Here is a 17,183-nt window from a genome sequence, read left to right as displayed (position 1 = left end):
ATTTTCTTATCTTATTGTCTGGCTACAGCCTCCAGCTTTAGTGATGATCAAAACATGACAGTGGGCAAACGTCCTGTTTCTGATTTCAAATGGGATGCTTCTAACTTTTCATCATTAAGAATGATGTTTACTAAGGCTTTGGTAGATACTTTCATTCATATAAAGAAAATTCTCCTCCACTCAAAGTTTCCTAAGACTTTTTTTTTTTTAATTTCCTAGTGTATGCTCACTTTTTTTTTTTTTTTAAAGGGAACTCTATTTATTTATTTATTTATTTATTTAGGCTGTGTTGGATCTTCGTTTCTGTGCGAGGGCTTTCTCTAGTTGTGGCGAGCGGGGGACACTCTTCATCGCGGTGCGCGGGCCTCTCACTGTCGCGGCCTCTCTTGTTGCGGAGCACAAGCTACAGACGCGCAGGCTCAGTAGTTGTGGCTCACGGGCCTAGTTGCTCCGCGGCATGTGGGATCTTCTCAGACCAGGGCTCGAAACCGTGTCCCCTGCATTTGCAGGAGGATTCTCAACCACTGCGCCACCAAGGAAGCCCCTAAGACTTTTTATGTTGAATCAAAACTTAACTTTATCCAATGCTTTTTCTGTTTCTATTGAGATTATATGTGGGTTTTTCCACTTAATGTATTACGGTGTATCATAATTCTAGATTTTCTAATGTTAAACTACACTAGCATTCCTGGGATAAACCCAACTAAGTCATGATAAATAAACCTTTTATTTTTTATTATTTTTTTTAGCCCTAGTGGATTTGCTAATATTTTGTTTAGCTTCTTGAGTGAGATCTATAATTTCTGTTCTCAAACTGTACTTGTCTATTTTTGGTGCCTGGTTATGCAGAATGATTTATAGAGTAGTTCTTATTTTTCTATTTGCTGCATAAGTCCATAAAAGATATAAATTAGCTGTTGAATGTTTAGTGATTTCACCTGTAAAATTTCATGGGCCTGGTCTTTCCTTGTAAGAATATTTTAAATTATTGATTCAGTTGCTTTAATAGTTTTAGGACTATTTAAGTTTTGTAATTCTTAAGTCAGTCTTGATAAGGTATATTTTTCTAAGAAGTATTTCATTTTTGTCTAAGTATTCAAATTCATTGGCATAAATTTGCTCATGGTATTTGCTTCTTAATCTGTGCTGTATCTGTATTTCCATTCCCTGTTTAGTCCTTATATTATTTGTACTCTCTTTTTTTCAGTGTTTCCAAAGCTTTGTCTATTTCATTAGTGTTCTCAAAAAGCTAACTTTTAACATTATTGATGTTTCTATTGTACTTTTGTTTTCATGGAATCCTACTCTTACTTTCACTGTTTCTTTTCTTTGAGTTTATTCCTTGTTCCTTTCTAAATACTTAAGATGGGTGCTTAGTTCATTTTCAAACTTTTTAATGTAAGCATTATGGATGACAGATATCATTCAAAAATATTAGTATTGACATGCTATATATTTTTTAGCTTCAAGTATTTAAAAACTTCATTATGATTTCTTAATTGATAAATGAATAGCTATTCTATTTCCAAAGTTGTGAGAACTTTAAAAAAATATCTCTTTGCTATTGACTTCTATATAAATTGAATTCTTATCAGAGAATATTGTCTTTCTAAGGAATGAACTTTAGATTCAAAGTTGCTTTAGTGTGAGTCTATTGATAAACTCTCAGTTTTAACTATAAATGTCTTTTTAAATTTTTTTTTAATTTTTAAATTTTTATTGGAGTATGGGTGATTTACAGTGTTGTGTTCGTTTCTGCTGTATGGCAAAGTGAATCAGTTATACATATAAATATATTGACTCTTTTTTAGATTCTTTTTCCATATAGGTTATTACGGAGTTTTGAGTAGAGTTCCCAGTGCTATACAAGGGGTCCTTATTCTTTATCTGTTTTATATATAGTAGTATGTATATGTCAATCCCAATCTCCCAATTTATCCCTCCCCTCATTTCCCCCTAGTAACCATAAGATTGTTTTCTACATCTGTGACTCTATTTCTGTTTTGTAAATAAGTTCATTTGTACCATTTTTTTAGATTCCACATGTAAGCAATATCATATAATATTTGTCTTTCTCTTTCTGATTTACCTCACTCAGTATGACAATCTCTAGGCCCATCCATGTTGCTGCAATTGGCATTATTTCATTCTTTTTATGGCTGACTAATATTCCATTGTATATATGTACAACACCTTCTTTATCCATTCTTCTGTTGATGGACATTTAGGTTGCTTCCATGTCCTGGCTATTGTAAATAGTGCTGCAATGAACATTTGTGTGCATGTATCTTTTCGCATTATGGTTTTCTCCAGGTATATGCCCAGGAGTGGGATTGCTGGATCATACGGTAGCTCTGTTTTTAGTTTTTTTAAGGAACCTCCATACTGTTCTCCATAGTGGCTGTACCAATTTACATTCCCACCAACAATGTAGAAGGGTTACCTTTTCTCTACATCCTCTCCAGCATTTATTGTTTGTAGATTTATTGATGATGGTCATTCTGACTGGTGTGAGGTGATACCTCATTGTAGTTTTGATTTGCATTTCTCTAATAATTAGTGATGTTGAGCAGCTTTTCATGTGCTTTTTGGCCATCTATAACTGTCTTTATTTCACTCTGAGGTTTGGTAGTTAATAGCTATTTCCTATCAACACTGAATATACTATTCCATTGCCTTCTGTTTTCTGTTATTACAGTGGAGCAGTCTGCTGTGCATGAAATAATCATTTCTCTGGTTGCTTTAAAAATTTTTGTCTTTGTTGCTCTACAGAGTCACTGTGAGGTAACATCTAGGCATTGATTTTTTTGTCATTTATCTGGCTTGGGAACATTATGCTTTCTGAAATTGTAAATAAATAGCTTTCAGAATTTCTGGAAACTTCTCAGCTATTATCACTCCTTGATTAGCTTTATTCTCTCTTTTTGTGGCTCTGATTTGACATATGTTAGACTTTCTCATTTTATCCTCAATATTTTAAATTATTCTCATATTTTCCAGTCCTTTTCCTTTTTGAATTATATTTTGGTTAATTATTTATTTCTCTCTTCAAGTTTATATACATATATACATAAATCAATCCAAGTCTATATAGAAACTATTATAAATACAATTTAATATATAGACAGGCATGACTATACGGAAAACACCTTGGGGGCCCAAAAGGGAACTACAGGATCCGAGTCTTGTCTCTCTGTAATAAGCATGGTCTTTTTTTTTTTTTTTTAAATAAATTTATTTATTTATTTACTTTTGGCTGCACTGGGTCTTCGTTGCTGCACGCAGGCTTTCTCTAGTTGAGGCGAGCGGGGGCTACTCTTCGTTGCAGTGTGTGGGCTTCTCATTGCGGTGGCCTCTCTTGTTGTGGAGCACAGGCTCTAGGTGCGCGGGCTTCAGTAGTTGTGGCACGTGGGCTCAGTAGTTGTGGCTCACAGGCTCTAGAGCACAGGCTCAGTAGTTGTGGCGCACGGGCTTAGTTGCTCCATGGCATGTGGGATCTTCCCAGACCAGGGCTCAAACCCATGTCCCCTGCATTGGCAGGTGGATTCTTAACCACTGCACCACCAGGGAAGTCCCAGCATGGTCTTTAAGCTCAAAATAATTGTACACTAGAACATTTGTTTTTACTTATACACAAAAGCAAACAATTCCTGATAAAGATGATAATGAACTGGATTAGCTATGTTAATCCATATTTTGCTATGTCTCAAGTAGTGTTTTAAACAATCTCTCCATTGAGTTAACTCATGGGTTGAAATTATAAATTCCACGAATACACCAATGAAGAAAAAATGTGGGATTCCTTGTGGGCTCATCAACAGTCCTCAGGAAATCTGTCAACATAAACAGTCTCTAGCATAGCACAAAATTAATAATATAGCCCAGGGAGAGCAAGGGGGAAAGCTGGAGGCAATCAGTGAAGGACTCATTTCAATTTAGGGCAGCCTGTATCAGAGAACCTGAGGGGAAAGGATTAGAAATGCACCCTCTGATATACCAGCATTCCAACAAAGTTATGAACAGCTGCTAGGAGTGACCTTGGAATTTCTTAAATTCCATCTGATAGTTTCTATTTTATTAATTTTGTTTAGGAGAAGCATTTTTAAAGTTAAAATAATTGGGTTAATGTCCTAAACTTCATTTTAGATATTTTGAGGATTGGGGGTGGAGAGATATGTTTCTTTAAGTTTTATTTTTAGATGACTTGGCCATATAAATCATTATATATCCCTTTTCAAAAGTTTTCATAGATTTTTTTCCTCCTGGGGCATTTAAGTGTGTTTAATTTTTATTTCCATGTTAACACTGCAAGGGAAGATAATGTACCCACAAGTTTTGTCCTCCTTTGACTTTCCCATTCAGGTTTTAATTCTCTATCCCCCCCACCCCCAAAAACCTCTGGCATGTAGCTCTACTTATCAAAAGCAGGTATTGTTTTAGTCAAATGTGACGCTAGTTTGAATATAGTTGGGCTGAGGTATTTTCTTTGGGGGGAACTGTGAACCTTTTAAAGTCAGTATTGCTAAGATTGTTCACAGCATGGTCCACATCTGCTACTACTCTTGAAAAATACTAACAGATGAAGATATTTATGAATTTAATGGATGAGAGTTGAGGTATGGCGCTTGGAGGGGCAGAGCCTGTATCACCCCTTAAATGGTGGGAGATACTAAGATAAGTCGATTTGCAGGGAAGGGGACACAGAAGAAGGTGGTTTCAACAAGCCAAGTCTGTAACTGGCATCCTCAGAGTCAACTTCTAATTTTTTTTCTTCCAGTTTTATTGAGATATAATTGACCTACAGCACTGTATAAGGTGTACAACATAATGAATTGACTTACACATACATCATGAAATGATGAACACAATAAGTGTAGTGAGCAACCATCATCAGATATAGAGACAAAATTAAAGAATAGAAAAAAATATTTTTCCTTGTGATGAGAGCTCTTAGGATTTACTCTCTTTACAGCACCACTGCTAATTTTTCCATAAACGATTATTAATTTAGTGGATTTTTCAGGACCTTTATTTCTTCTCTTCAACTTCTACCTTTTATATAAGAGCATGGAACATTATGGAAGATACATTTTAATTATCTACATGTCACACACTTTCAAATCTGCTAGAAAGTTTAAGTGTGAAATTGCTGATTTATTTTTACCTGAAATGTCAACAAAGCCCTACCCCCAGCACCCCAGGGGACTGGTCTCTCTATCTGGGTGTGAATGGGTACTCCATCAGATTCACGGTGCCTGGAGGGCTGTAAAATGAGATACCATCAACTTAGACATCCTTGCCTTCTAAGTTGCCTTGTATTACTATTATTTTTAATAGCAATGATAGTTTCACTTGTTAAGGAAATCAGCGATTCTGACTTAGTGGGAGAAGTTGGTGTCTCATAACACAATAGATTGTTTCTGATTGCCTGAAGAGATGTCCTTGTTAAGTCTCTTGACACAGAGTCAGAAGTTAGGGTAGTGAGAGAGGCTGGTTACCCCTGGAGCCCAGTGGGAAGCAGGCGACAGTTGGCATTTTCTCAGGAGAGCCAGTTTACTCATTATTTCAGTGTTTGTGAGAGTGAACACCTTCAAAGTGAAATTAATTTCCCTTTGGATTACTTAGGATCTTATTTTTAATGCTGAAGTTTTCCACATGATCCTTGGCCACCCTTTTTTTCCCCCAGAATGACTGAGTAAAGAAAAAAAAAGTCACATGATTGTTTCTAACAGCACATAAAAATAGATTTTGAGAGATTTTGTTATTTCCTGTGATTCTTTTATAGATATTCTTAGTGATGATCATTCTTCAGAGGGGAAAAATGAAACAGAAACGTTTAGTGTTATGTATTAAAATGAAATTTAAGTGTTTTATTGGGATGAGGGGGTGAAGCTCTCCTCAAAACATCCAAAAATGAAAATCCACCTACTTCCAAACAATTAAAACCTTGCTAATCGAGAATAAGCTTCAGAATATTAAGATCATTCTAGACCTGCCTGAAGTCCTGTGTATTTTACATCTGTCACCCCAAATCTGGTCTGTGAGTGAATGGAGGGACAAAAGGCCTTTCTTAATCTCTCCAGCTGCTCCCACTCCTACCAGAGCATCTCTGGGCTGTGCCTAGAGGACAAGAGGCAAATCAGAGGAGCATGAAATCACCCCCAGCTTCCGCTTCCTCTTCTTACCACTCTCCCATCCCATCAAGACCTCCAATTCCAAGTGGCTGAAGGAGCTTCTGATGCTGTCCAGGTCCCCTCTGCCAACTGTGCACATGGGCAGCCTCTCTGGAAGAACACATTCCAAGCTGCCAAACGTTCAGCGTCACTTCCTCAGCACTAAACTTTTAGATGACTTTCCAAGCAGGCAATATTTGGGGGAATTTGGGGGAACCCTTCCTTAGGAAGGGTTTTTAATATCCTTACAAGGAGCTGTGTTTAATAAGTTATTAAATAATTCTGGTAGATAAAATGCACTATAAGCATGACAGTAAAGGGTGAAAAAATCTAATATTTCAACTTTATTTTTTTGATTTTTATTTTATATTGGAGTATAGTTGATTAACAATGTTGTGTTAGTTTCAGATGCATAGCAAAGTGATTCAGTTATACATAAACAGGTATCTATTCTTTTTCAAGTTCTTTTCCCATCCAGGTTATTTAGGTTACAGAGTACTGAGCAGAGTTCCCTGTGCTATACAATAGGTCCTTATTGGTTATCTACTTTAAATATGGCAGTGTGGGGCTTCCCTGGTGGCGCAGTGGTTGAGAATCTGCCTGCCAATGCAGGGGACACGGGTTTGAGCCCTGGTCTGGGAAGATCCCACATGCCACGGAGCAACTGGGCCCGTGAGCCACAATTACTGAGCCTGCGCGTCTGGAGCCTGTGCTCCGCAACAAGAGAGGCCGCGATGGTGAGAGGCCCAGCGCACCGCAATGAAGAGTGGTCCCCACTTGCCGCAACTAGAGAAAGCCCTCGCACAGAAACGAAGACTCAACACAGTCATAAATAAATAAATAAATAAATAAAAGAACGTGAATTTCTAAAAAAAAAAAAAAAAAGAAACTAGATAAAGCTGGGTATGCCATTTATAAAAAAAAAAATATGGCAGTGTGTACATGTCAATCCCAAACTCCCAATCTATCCTCCCCCATCTACCTTTCCCCCATGGTAACCATAAATTCCATCTCTAAGTCTGTGACTATGTTTCTGGTTTGTAAATAAGTTCATTTGTATCATTTTTTTCAGATTCCGCATATAAGCAATGTCCTGTGAACTTTGTCTTTCTCTGTCTGACTTACTTCACTTAGTGTGATAATCTCCAGGTCCATCCATGTTGCTGCCAATGGCATTACTTCATTCTACTTTTTTTTTTTTTTTAGGGGTTTTATTTTTTTGAATTTTGAATTTTATTTATTTTTTTATACAGCAGGTTCTTATTAGTTATCCATTTTATACATGTTAGTGTATACATGTCAATCCCAATCTCCCAATTCATCACACCACCACCAGCACTGCCGCCCACCACTTTACCCCCTTGGTGTCCATACGTTTGTTCTCTACATCTGTGTTGCTGTTTCTGCCCTGCAAACCGGTTCATCTGTACCATTTTTCTAGGTTCACATATACGCATTGATATACGATATTTGTTTTTCTCTTTCTGACTTACTTTACTCTGTATGACAGTCTCTAGATCCATCCACATCTCTACAGATGACCCAATTTCGTTCCTTTTTATGGCTGAGTAATATTCCATTGTATATATGTACCACATCTGCTTTATCCATTCATCTGTCGATGTGCATTTAGGTTGCTTCCATGACCTGGCTATTGTAAATAGTGCTGCAATGAACATTGGGGTGCATGTGTCTTTTTGAATTATGGTTTTCTCTGGGTATATGCCCAGTAGTGGGATTGCTGGGTCATATGGTAATTCTATTTTTAGTTTTATAAGGAACCTCCATATTGTTCTCCATAGTGGCTGTATCAATTTACATTCCCACAGACAGTGCAAGAGGGTTCCCTTTTCTCCACACCCTCTCCAGCATTTGTTGTTTGTAGATTTACTGATGATGCCCATTCTAACTGGTGTGAGGTGATACCTCATTATAGTTTTTTAACATCTTTATTGGAGTATAATTGCTTTACAATGGTGTGTTAGTTTCTGCTTTATAACAAAGTGAATCAGCTATACATATACATATGTCCCCATATCTCTTCCCTCTTGCGTCTCCCTCCCTCCCATCCTCCCTATCCCACCCCTCTAGGTGGTCACAAAGCACCGAGCTGATCTCCCTGTGCTATGCGGCTGCTTCCCACTAGCTATCTATTTTACGTTTGGTAGTGTATCTATGTCCATGCCACTCTCTCACTTTGTCCCAGCTTACCCTTCCCCCTCCCCATATCCTCAAGTCCATTCTCTAGTAGGTCTGTGTCTTTTTTCCCATCTTGCCCCTAGGTTCTTCAGAACTTTTTTCTTTTTTTATTCCATATATGTGTGTTAGCATACGGTATTTGTTTTTCTCTTTCTGACTTACTTCATTCTGTATGACAGACTCTAGGTCCATCCACCTCACGACAAATAACTCAATTTCATTTCTTTTTATGGCTGAGTAATATTCCATTGTATATATGTGCCACATCTTCTTTATCCATTCATCTGTCGATGGACACTTAGGTTGCTTGCATGTCCTGGCTATTATAAATAGAGCTGCAATGAATATTTTGGTACATGAATCTTTTTGAATTATGGTTTTCTCAGGGTATATGCCCAGTATTGGGATTGCTGGGTCATATGGTAGTTCTATTTTTAGTTTTTTAAGGAACCTCCATACTGTTCTCCATAGTGGCTGTATCAATTTACATTCCCAGCAACAGTGCAAGAGGGTTCCCTTTTCTCCACACCCTCTCCAGCATTTATTGTTTGTAGATTTTTTGATGTTGGCCATTCTGACCGGTGTGAGATGATATCTCATTGTAGTTTTGATTTGCATTTCTCTAATGATTAATGATGTTGAGCATTCTTTCATGTGCTTGTTGGCAATTTGTATATCTTCTTTGGAGAAATGTCTATTTAGGTCTCCTGCCCATTTTTGGATTGGGTAGTTTGTATTTTTCATATTGAGCTACATGAGCTGCTTGTAAATTTTGGAGATTAATCCTTTGTCAGTTGCTTCATTTGCAAATATTTTCTCCCATTCTGAGGGTTGTCTTTTCATCTTGTTTATGGTTTCCTTTGCTGTGCAAAAGCTTTTAAGTTTCATTAGGTCCCATTTGTTTATTTTTGTTTTTAATTCCATTTCTCTCGGAGGTGGGTCAAAAACGATCTTGCTGTGATTTATGTCATAGAGTGTTCTTCCTATGTTTTCCTCTAAGAGTTTGATAGTGTCTGGCCTTACATTTAGGTCTTTAATTCATTTTGAGTTTATTTTTTTAAATTTATTTTTTTTAAAGGTGGAACAACCCAAGTGTCCATCAACAGACAAGTGGATTTTTTATTTTTTATTTTTTCTGGCTGTGTTGGGTCTTCGTTTCTGTGCGAGGGCTTTCTCTAGTTGTGGCAAGCAGGGGCCACTCTTCATCGTGGTGCGCGGGCCTCTCACTGTCGTGGTCTCTCTTGTTGCGGAGCACAGGCTCCAGACGCGCAGGCTCAGTAGTTGTGGCTCACGGGCCTAGTTGCTCCACGGCATGTGGGATCTTCCCAGACCAGGGCTCGAACCCGTGTCCCCTGCGTTAGCAGGCAGATTCTCAACCACTGCGCCACAAGGGAAGCCCCTCATTTTGAGTTTATTTTTGTGTATGGTGTTAGGGAGTGTTCTAATTTCATTCTTTTACATGTAGCTGTCCAGTTTTCCCAGCACCACTTATTGAAGAGTCTGTCTTTTCTCCACTGTATATTCTTGCCTCCTTTATCCAAAATAAGGTGACCATGTGTGCGTGGGTTTATCTCTGGGCTTTCTATCCTGTTCCATTGATCTATATGTCTGTTTTTGTGCCAGTACCATACTGTCTTGATTACTGTCACTTTGTAATATAGTCTGAAGTCAGGGAGCCTGATTCCTCCAAATCCGTTTTTCTTTGTCATGATTGCTTTGGCTATTTGGGGTCTTTTATATTTCTATACAAATTGTGAATTTTTTTTTCTAGTTTTGTGAAAAATGCCATTGGTAGTTTGATAGGGATTGCATTGAATCTGTAGATTGCTTTGGGTAGTATAGTCATTTTCACAATAATGATTCTTCCAATCCAAGAACATGGTATATCTCTCCATCTGTTTGTGCCATCTTTAATTTCTTTCATCAGTGTCTTAGAGCTTTCTGGGTACAGATCTTTTACCTCCTTAGGTAGGTTTATTCCTAGGAATTTTATTCTTTTTGTTGCAATGGTAAATGGGATTGTTTCCTTAATTTCTCTTTCTGGCCTTTCGTTGTTAGTGTATAGGAATGCAAGAGATTTCTGTGCATTAATTTTGTATCCTGCAACTTTACCAAATTCATTGATTAGCTGTAGTAGTTTTCTGGTGGCATCTTTAGGATTCTCTATGTATAGTATCATGTCATCTGCAAACAGTGATAGCTTTACTTCTTCTTTTCCGATTTGGATTCCTTTTATTTCTTTTACTTCTCTGATTGCAGTGGCTAAAACTTCCAAAACTATGTTGAATAATAGCGGTGAGAGTGGGCAACCTTGTCTTGTTCCTGATCTTAGTGGAAATGGTTTCAGTTTTTCACCATTGAGGATGATGTTAGCTGTGGGTTTGTCATATATGGCCTTTCTTATGTTGAGGAAAGTTCCCTCTATTCCTACTTTCTGGAGGGTTTTTATCATAAATGAGTGTTGAATTTTGTCAAAAGCTTTCTCTGCATCTATTGAGATGATCATATGGTTTTTCTCCTTCAATTTGTTAATATGGTGTATCACATTGACTTATTTGTGTATACTGAAGAATCCTTGCATTCCTGGGATAAACCCCACTTGATAATGGTGTATGATCCTTTTAATGTGCTGTTGGATTCTGTTTGCTAGTATTTTGTTGAGGATTTTTGCATCTGTGTTCATCAGTGATATTGGCCTGTAGTTTTCTTTGTTTGTGACATCTTTCTCTGGTTTTGGTATCAGGGTGATGGTAGCCTCATAGAATGAGTTTGGGAGTGTTCCTCCCTCTGCTATATTTTGGAAGACTTTGAGAAGGATAGGTGTTAGCTCTTCTCTAAATGTTTGATAAAATTCACCTGTGAAGCCGTCTGGTCCTGGGCTTTTGTTTGTTGGAAGATTTTTAATCACAGTTTCAATTTCAGTGCTTGTGATTGGTCTGTTCATATTTTCTATTTCTTCCTGGTTCAGTCTCAGAAGGTTGTGCATTTCTAAGAATTTGTCCATTTCTTCCAGGTTGTCCATTTTATTGGCATAGAGTTGCTTGTAGTAATCTCTCATGATCCTTTGTATTTCTGCAGCATCAGTTGTTACTTCTTTTTCATTTCTAATTCTACTGATTTGAGTCTTCTCCCTTTTTTTCTTGATGAGTCTGGCTAATGGTTTATCAATTTTATTTATCTTCTCAAAGAACCAGCTTTTAGTTTTACTGATCTTTGCTATCATTTCCTTCATTTCTTTTTCATTTATTTCTGATGTGATCTTTATGATTTCTTTCCTTCTGCTAACTTTGGGGTTTTTTTGTTCTTCTTTCTCTAATTGCTTTTGGTGTAAGGTTAGGTTGTTTATTTGAGATGTTTCTTGTTTCTTGAGGTAGGATTGTATTGCTATAAACTTCCCTCTTAGAACTGCTTTTGCTGCATCGCATAGGTTTTGGGTCGTCGTGTTTTCATTGTCATTTATTTCTAGGTATTGTTTGATTGCCTCTTTGATTTCTTCAGTGATCTATTGGTTATTAAGTAGTGTATTGTTTAGCCTCCATGTGTTTGTATTTTTTACAGATTTTTTTCCTGTACTTGATATCTAGTCTCATAGCGTTGTGGTCAGAAGAGATACTTGATGTGATTTCAATTTTCTTAAATTTAGCAAGGCTTGATTTGTGACCCAAGATATGATCTATCCTGGAGAATGTTCCATGGGCACTTGAGAAGAAAGTGTATTCTTTTGTTTTTGGATGGAATGTCCTTTAAATATCAATTAAGTCCATCTTGTTTAATGTATCATTTAAAGCTTTTGTTTCCTTATTTATTTTCATTTTGGATGATCTGTCCATTGGTGAAAGTTGGATATTAAAGTCCCCTACTATGATTGTGTTACTGTCGATTTCCCCTTTATGGCTGTTAGTATTTGCCTTATGTATTGAGGTGCTCCTGTGTTGGGTGCCTAAATATTTACTATTGTTATATCTTCTTCGTGGATTGATCCCTTGATCATTATATAGTGTCCTTCTTTCTCTCTTGTAATAGTCTGTTTTAAACTCTATTTTGTCTGATATGAGAATTGCTACTCCAGCTTTCTTTTGATTTCCATTAGCATGGAGTATCTTTTTCTATCCCCTCCCTTTCAGTCTGTATGTGTCCCTAGGTCTGAGTTGAGTCTTCTGTAGACAGCATATATATGGGTCTTGTTTTTGTATCCATTCAGTCAGTCTATGTCTTTTGGTTGGAGCATTTAATCCATTTGCATTTAATGTAATTATCGATATGTACGTTCCTATTACCATTTTCTTAATTGTTTTGGGTTTGTTATTGTAGGTGTTTTCCTTCTCTTGTGTTTCCTGCCTAGAGAAGTTCCTTTCATGTTTGTTGTAAAGCTGGTTTGGTGGTGCTGAATTCTCTTAGCTTTTTCTGGTCTGTAAAGGTTTTAATTTCTCCGTCAAATCTGAATAAGATCCTTGCTGGGTATAGTAATCTTGGTTGTCGGTTTTTCTCCTTCATCACTTTAAATATGTCCTGCCACTCCCTTCTGGCTTGCAGAACTTCTGCTGAAAGATCAACTGTTATCCTTATGGGGATTCCCTTGTGTGTTATTTGTTGTTTTTCCCTTGCTGCTTTTAATATTTTTTCTTTGTATTTAATTTTTGATAGTTTGATTAATATGTGTCTTGGCGTGTTTCTCCTTGGATTTATCCTGTATGGGACTCTCTGTGCTTCCTGGACTTGATTAACTATTTCCTTTCCCATATTAGGGAAGTTTTCAACCGTAATCTCGTCAAATATCTTCTCAGTCCGTTTCTTTTTCTCTTCTTCTTCTGGGACCCCTATAATTCGAATGTAGGTGCAGTTAATGTTGTCCCAGAGGTCTCTGAGACTGTCCTCAATTCTTTTCATTCTTTTTTCTTTATTCTGCTCTGCAGTAGTTATTTCCAGTATTTTATCTTCCAGGTCACTTATCCGTTCTTCTGCCTCAGTTATTCTGCTATTGATCCCTTCTAGAGAATTTTTACTTTCATTTATTGTGTTGTTTATCATTGTTTGTTTTCTCTTTAGTTCTTCTAGGTCCTTGTTAAACGTTTCTTGTATTTTCTCCATTCTATTTCCAAGATTTTTGATCATCTTTACTATCATTATTCTGAATTCTTTTTCAGGTAGACTGCCTATTTCCTCTTCATTTGTTAGGTCTGGTGGGTTTTTGCCTTGCTCCTTCATCTGCTATGTGTTTCTCTGTCTTCTCATTTTGCTTAACTTACTGTGTTTGGGGTCTCCTTTTCACAGGCTGCAGGTTCGTAGTTCCCGTTGTTTTTGCTGTCTGTCCCCAGTGGCTAAGGTTGGTTCAGTGGGTTGTGTAGGCTTCCTGGTGGAGGGGAGTAGTGCTTGTGTTCTGGTGGATGAGGCTGGATCTTGTCTTTTTGGTGGGCAGGTCCACGTCTGGTGGTGTGTTTTGGGGTGTCTGTGGCCTTGTTATGATTTTAGGCATCCTCTCTGCTAATGGATGGGGTTGTGTTCCTGTCTTGCTAGTTGTTTGTCATAGGTTGTCCAGCACTGTAGCTTGCTGGTCGTTGAGTGGAACTGGGTCTTGGTGTTGAGATGGAGATCTCTGGGAGATTTTCGCCATTTTATATTACGTTTCTGGATGGAATGTCCTATAAATATCAATTAAATCTATCTGGTCTATTGTGTCATTTAAAGCTTGTGTTTTCTTATTAATTTTCTTTTTGGATGATCTGTCCATTGGTGTAAGTGAGGTATTAAAGTCCCCCACTATTATTGTGTTACTGTCAATTTCCTCTTTTATAGCTGTTAGCAGTTGCCTTATGTACTGAGGTGCTCCTATGTTGGGTGCATATATATTTTCAATTGTTATATCTTCTTCTTAGATTGATCCCTTGATCATTATGTAGTGTCCTTCCTTGTCTCTTGGTAACATTCTTTATTTTAACGTCTATTTTATCTGATATGAATATTGCTACTCTAGCTTTCTTTTGATTTCCATTTGCATGGAATATCTTTTTCCATCCCCTCACTTTCAGTCTGTATGTCCCTAGGTCTGAAGTGGGTCTCTTGTACATAGCATATATATGGGTCTTGTTTTACTATCCATTCTGCGAGCCTGTGTCTTTTGGTTGGAGCATTTAATCCATTCACATTTAAGGTAATTATCGATATGTATGTTCCTATGGCCATTTTCTTAATTGTTTTGGGTTTGTTTTTGTAGGTCCTTTTCTTCTCTTGTCTTTCCCACTTAGAGAAGTTCCTTTAGCCTTTGTTGTAGAGCTGGTTTGGTGGTGCTGAATTCTCTTAGCTTTTGCTTGTCTGTAAAGCTTTTGAATTATCCGTCTAATCTGAATGAAATCCTTGCCGGGTAGAGCAATCTTGGTTGTAGGTTATTCCCTTTCATCACTTTAAATATGTCCTGCCACTCCCTTCTGGCTTGTGGAGTTTCTGCTGAGAAATCAGCTGTTAACCTTATGGGGGTTCCCTTGTATGTTATTTGTCATTTTTCCCTTGGTGCTTTCAATAATTTTTCATCTTTAGTTTTTGCCAATTTGATTACTTTGTGTCTCGGCGTGTTTTTCCTTGGGTTTATCCTGTATGGGACTCTCTGTGCTTCCTGGACTTGGGTGGCTATTTCCTTTCCCATGTTAGGGAAGTTTTCGACTATAATCTCTTCAAATATTTTCTTGGGTCCTTTCTCTCTCTCTTCTCCTTCTGGGACCCCTATAATGAAATGTTGTTGCACTTAATATTGTCCCAGAGGTCTCTTAGGCTGTCTTCATTTCTTTTCATTCTTTTTTCTTTATTTTGTTTCGCAGCCGTGAATTCCACCATTCTGTCTTCCAGGTCAGTTATCCGTTCTTCTGCCTCAGTTATTCTGCTATTGACTCCTTCTAGTGTATTTTTCATTTCAGTTATTGTATTGTTCATCTCTGTTTGTTTGTTCTTTAATTCTTCTAGGTCTTTGTTAAACATTTCTTGCATCTTCTCCATCTTTGCCTCCATTCTTTTTCTGAGGTCCTGGATCATCTTCACTATTCACTGCATTATTCTGAATTCTTTTTCTGGAAGGTTGCCTATCTCTGTTTCATTTAGTTGTTTTTCTGGGTTTTATCTTGTTCCTTCATCTGGTGCATAGCCCTCTGCCTTTTTATCTTGACTATATTTCTGTGAATGTGGTTTTTGTTTCACAGGCTGCATGATTTTTGTTCTTCTTGCTTCCACTGTCTGCCCTCTGGTGGATGAGGCTATCTCTATTTCATTCTTTTTAATGGCTGAGTAATATTCCATTTTATATATGTACCACATCTTCTTTATCCATTGATGTGTTTGTGGACATTTGGGTTGCTTCCATGTCTTGGCTATTGCAGACAGTGCTGCAGTGAACAGTGGGGTCCATGTGTCCTTTCAAATCATGTTTTTCTCTGGATATATGCATAGGAGTGGGATCGCCAGATCATATGGTAGCTCTATTTTTAGTTTCTTAAGGAACCTCCATACTAATATTTCAACTTTAATACTATGTAATGTTGTACCTTTGTGAATTTAAGAAAAAGGTTCTGAGGAAAGAGATTAATCTTAAAAATAAGGCAGACTGAGGCCAACGTAGGTACAGGGAAGTTGTGGGGATTTGAGAAGTGGCAATGAGATTCCTTTTGATTAAGTTTAGTGGTACTAGCTGTTTGTGGACTTTCTATATGTTTTAGGTTAGATGAGAAAGTAGCAGCCTAGGAAGGCAAATGGGTCTTTATTCTTGGAATGGCAAATAAGCTTCTCCCCTCTTTTAAACTGAGAACCAGCAGGCAAAGATCATTGTTACTAGAGAGAAATGTAAGGCTTTCTAGAAACTTCCTCAAAGAGGTTCAGATGGAGAAGCCCTGGAAGGCTCTCTATTTAAATTGGGATCTACATAAGCCCAGAGAAACAGTGAGTTTAGATTACAGTGACTGAGAATAGCTAAATGTTAGTGAGGTACTTATTGGTACCTGGGATACATGTATTTCTTTAGTCTTAGCACTATATATAACTTTTATAAAAAGTATGTTTAAAATGTAGAGTGTAGGTTTTATAGTGTGGCTTTTAATTAAGCAGAATGTTCCTTTACCTTTGTATTTATGTGATACAATAAAGTTTTATTTTATAGGAGAAAATAATAATTGTTCTTTGGCTAGGTTGATACCATGCTGTAGGATGTCCTAAGCAGAATGATACCACGCAGCACCAAGGCACAGGCATCCACCAGGCAGAACTCAAACTGCATGGTGTGTCAAATGATATAAGGTATGGGAATAAAGTAAACAGTTAAAGGAGCATTTATTATTATACTAAGAGATATTTCCTGAGCACCTCTATTCATTTTACTCCATCCCAAAGGCCGAGATGTTAGAATTCCTTACCATATCCAAGAAACCAAAAAGGGATGGATAAATCTAGACAAAGAGTTCCATCTGGGTCTAAAGAAACCTACCTCACATTTTGTGAAATTCCTGTTTGGGGCTGTATATTTTTCTTCTTCAATATAAATCATCTCCAACCCCACTGCACCTTAGAATAAAGGAGATAAGGCAGAAAGAAAAGAAATGAACCAGAAATTCCAAAGTAAAAGAAATGGTTGAACACAGTTATGCAAAAGCCAGGAAGCCAAAAATTAATGTTTTCCTATAAAGGATGGAGGATGATGAGTTGGACTATTAAATGAGTACTGAAGGATGCTGAAAGGGCCATAAGGAGGATTTACTGTTGTTGGGAGAGCTTTCGCCTAGCATTTCATGACTTTTGTGCTTTCAACTTTATAGTCAGACAATTCCACTCCTGCAGTTA

Source organism: Balaenoptera musculus, chromosome 3 (genome assembly GCF_009873245.2).
Source record: "Balaenoptera musculus isolate JJ_BM4_2016_0621 chromosome 3, mBalMus1.pri.v3, whole genome shotgun sequence".
Taxonomy (NCBI): domain Eukaryota; kingdom Metazoa; phylum Chordata; class Mammalia; order Artiodactyla; family Balaenopteridae; genus Balaenoptera; species Balaenoptera musculus.
Note: the sequence above shows the minus strand (reverse complement) of the source record.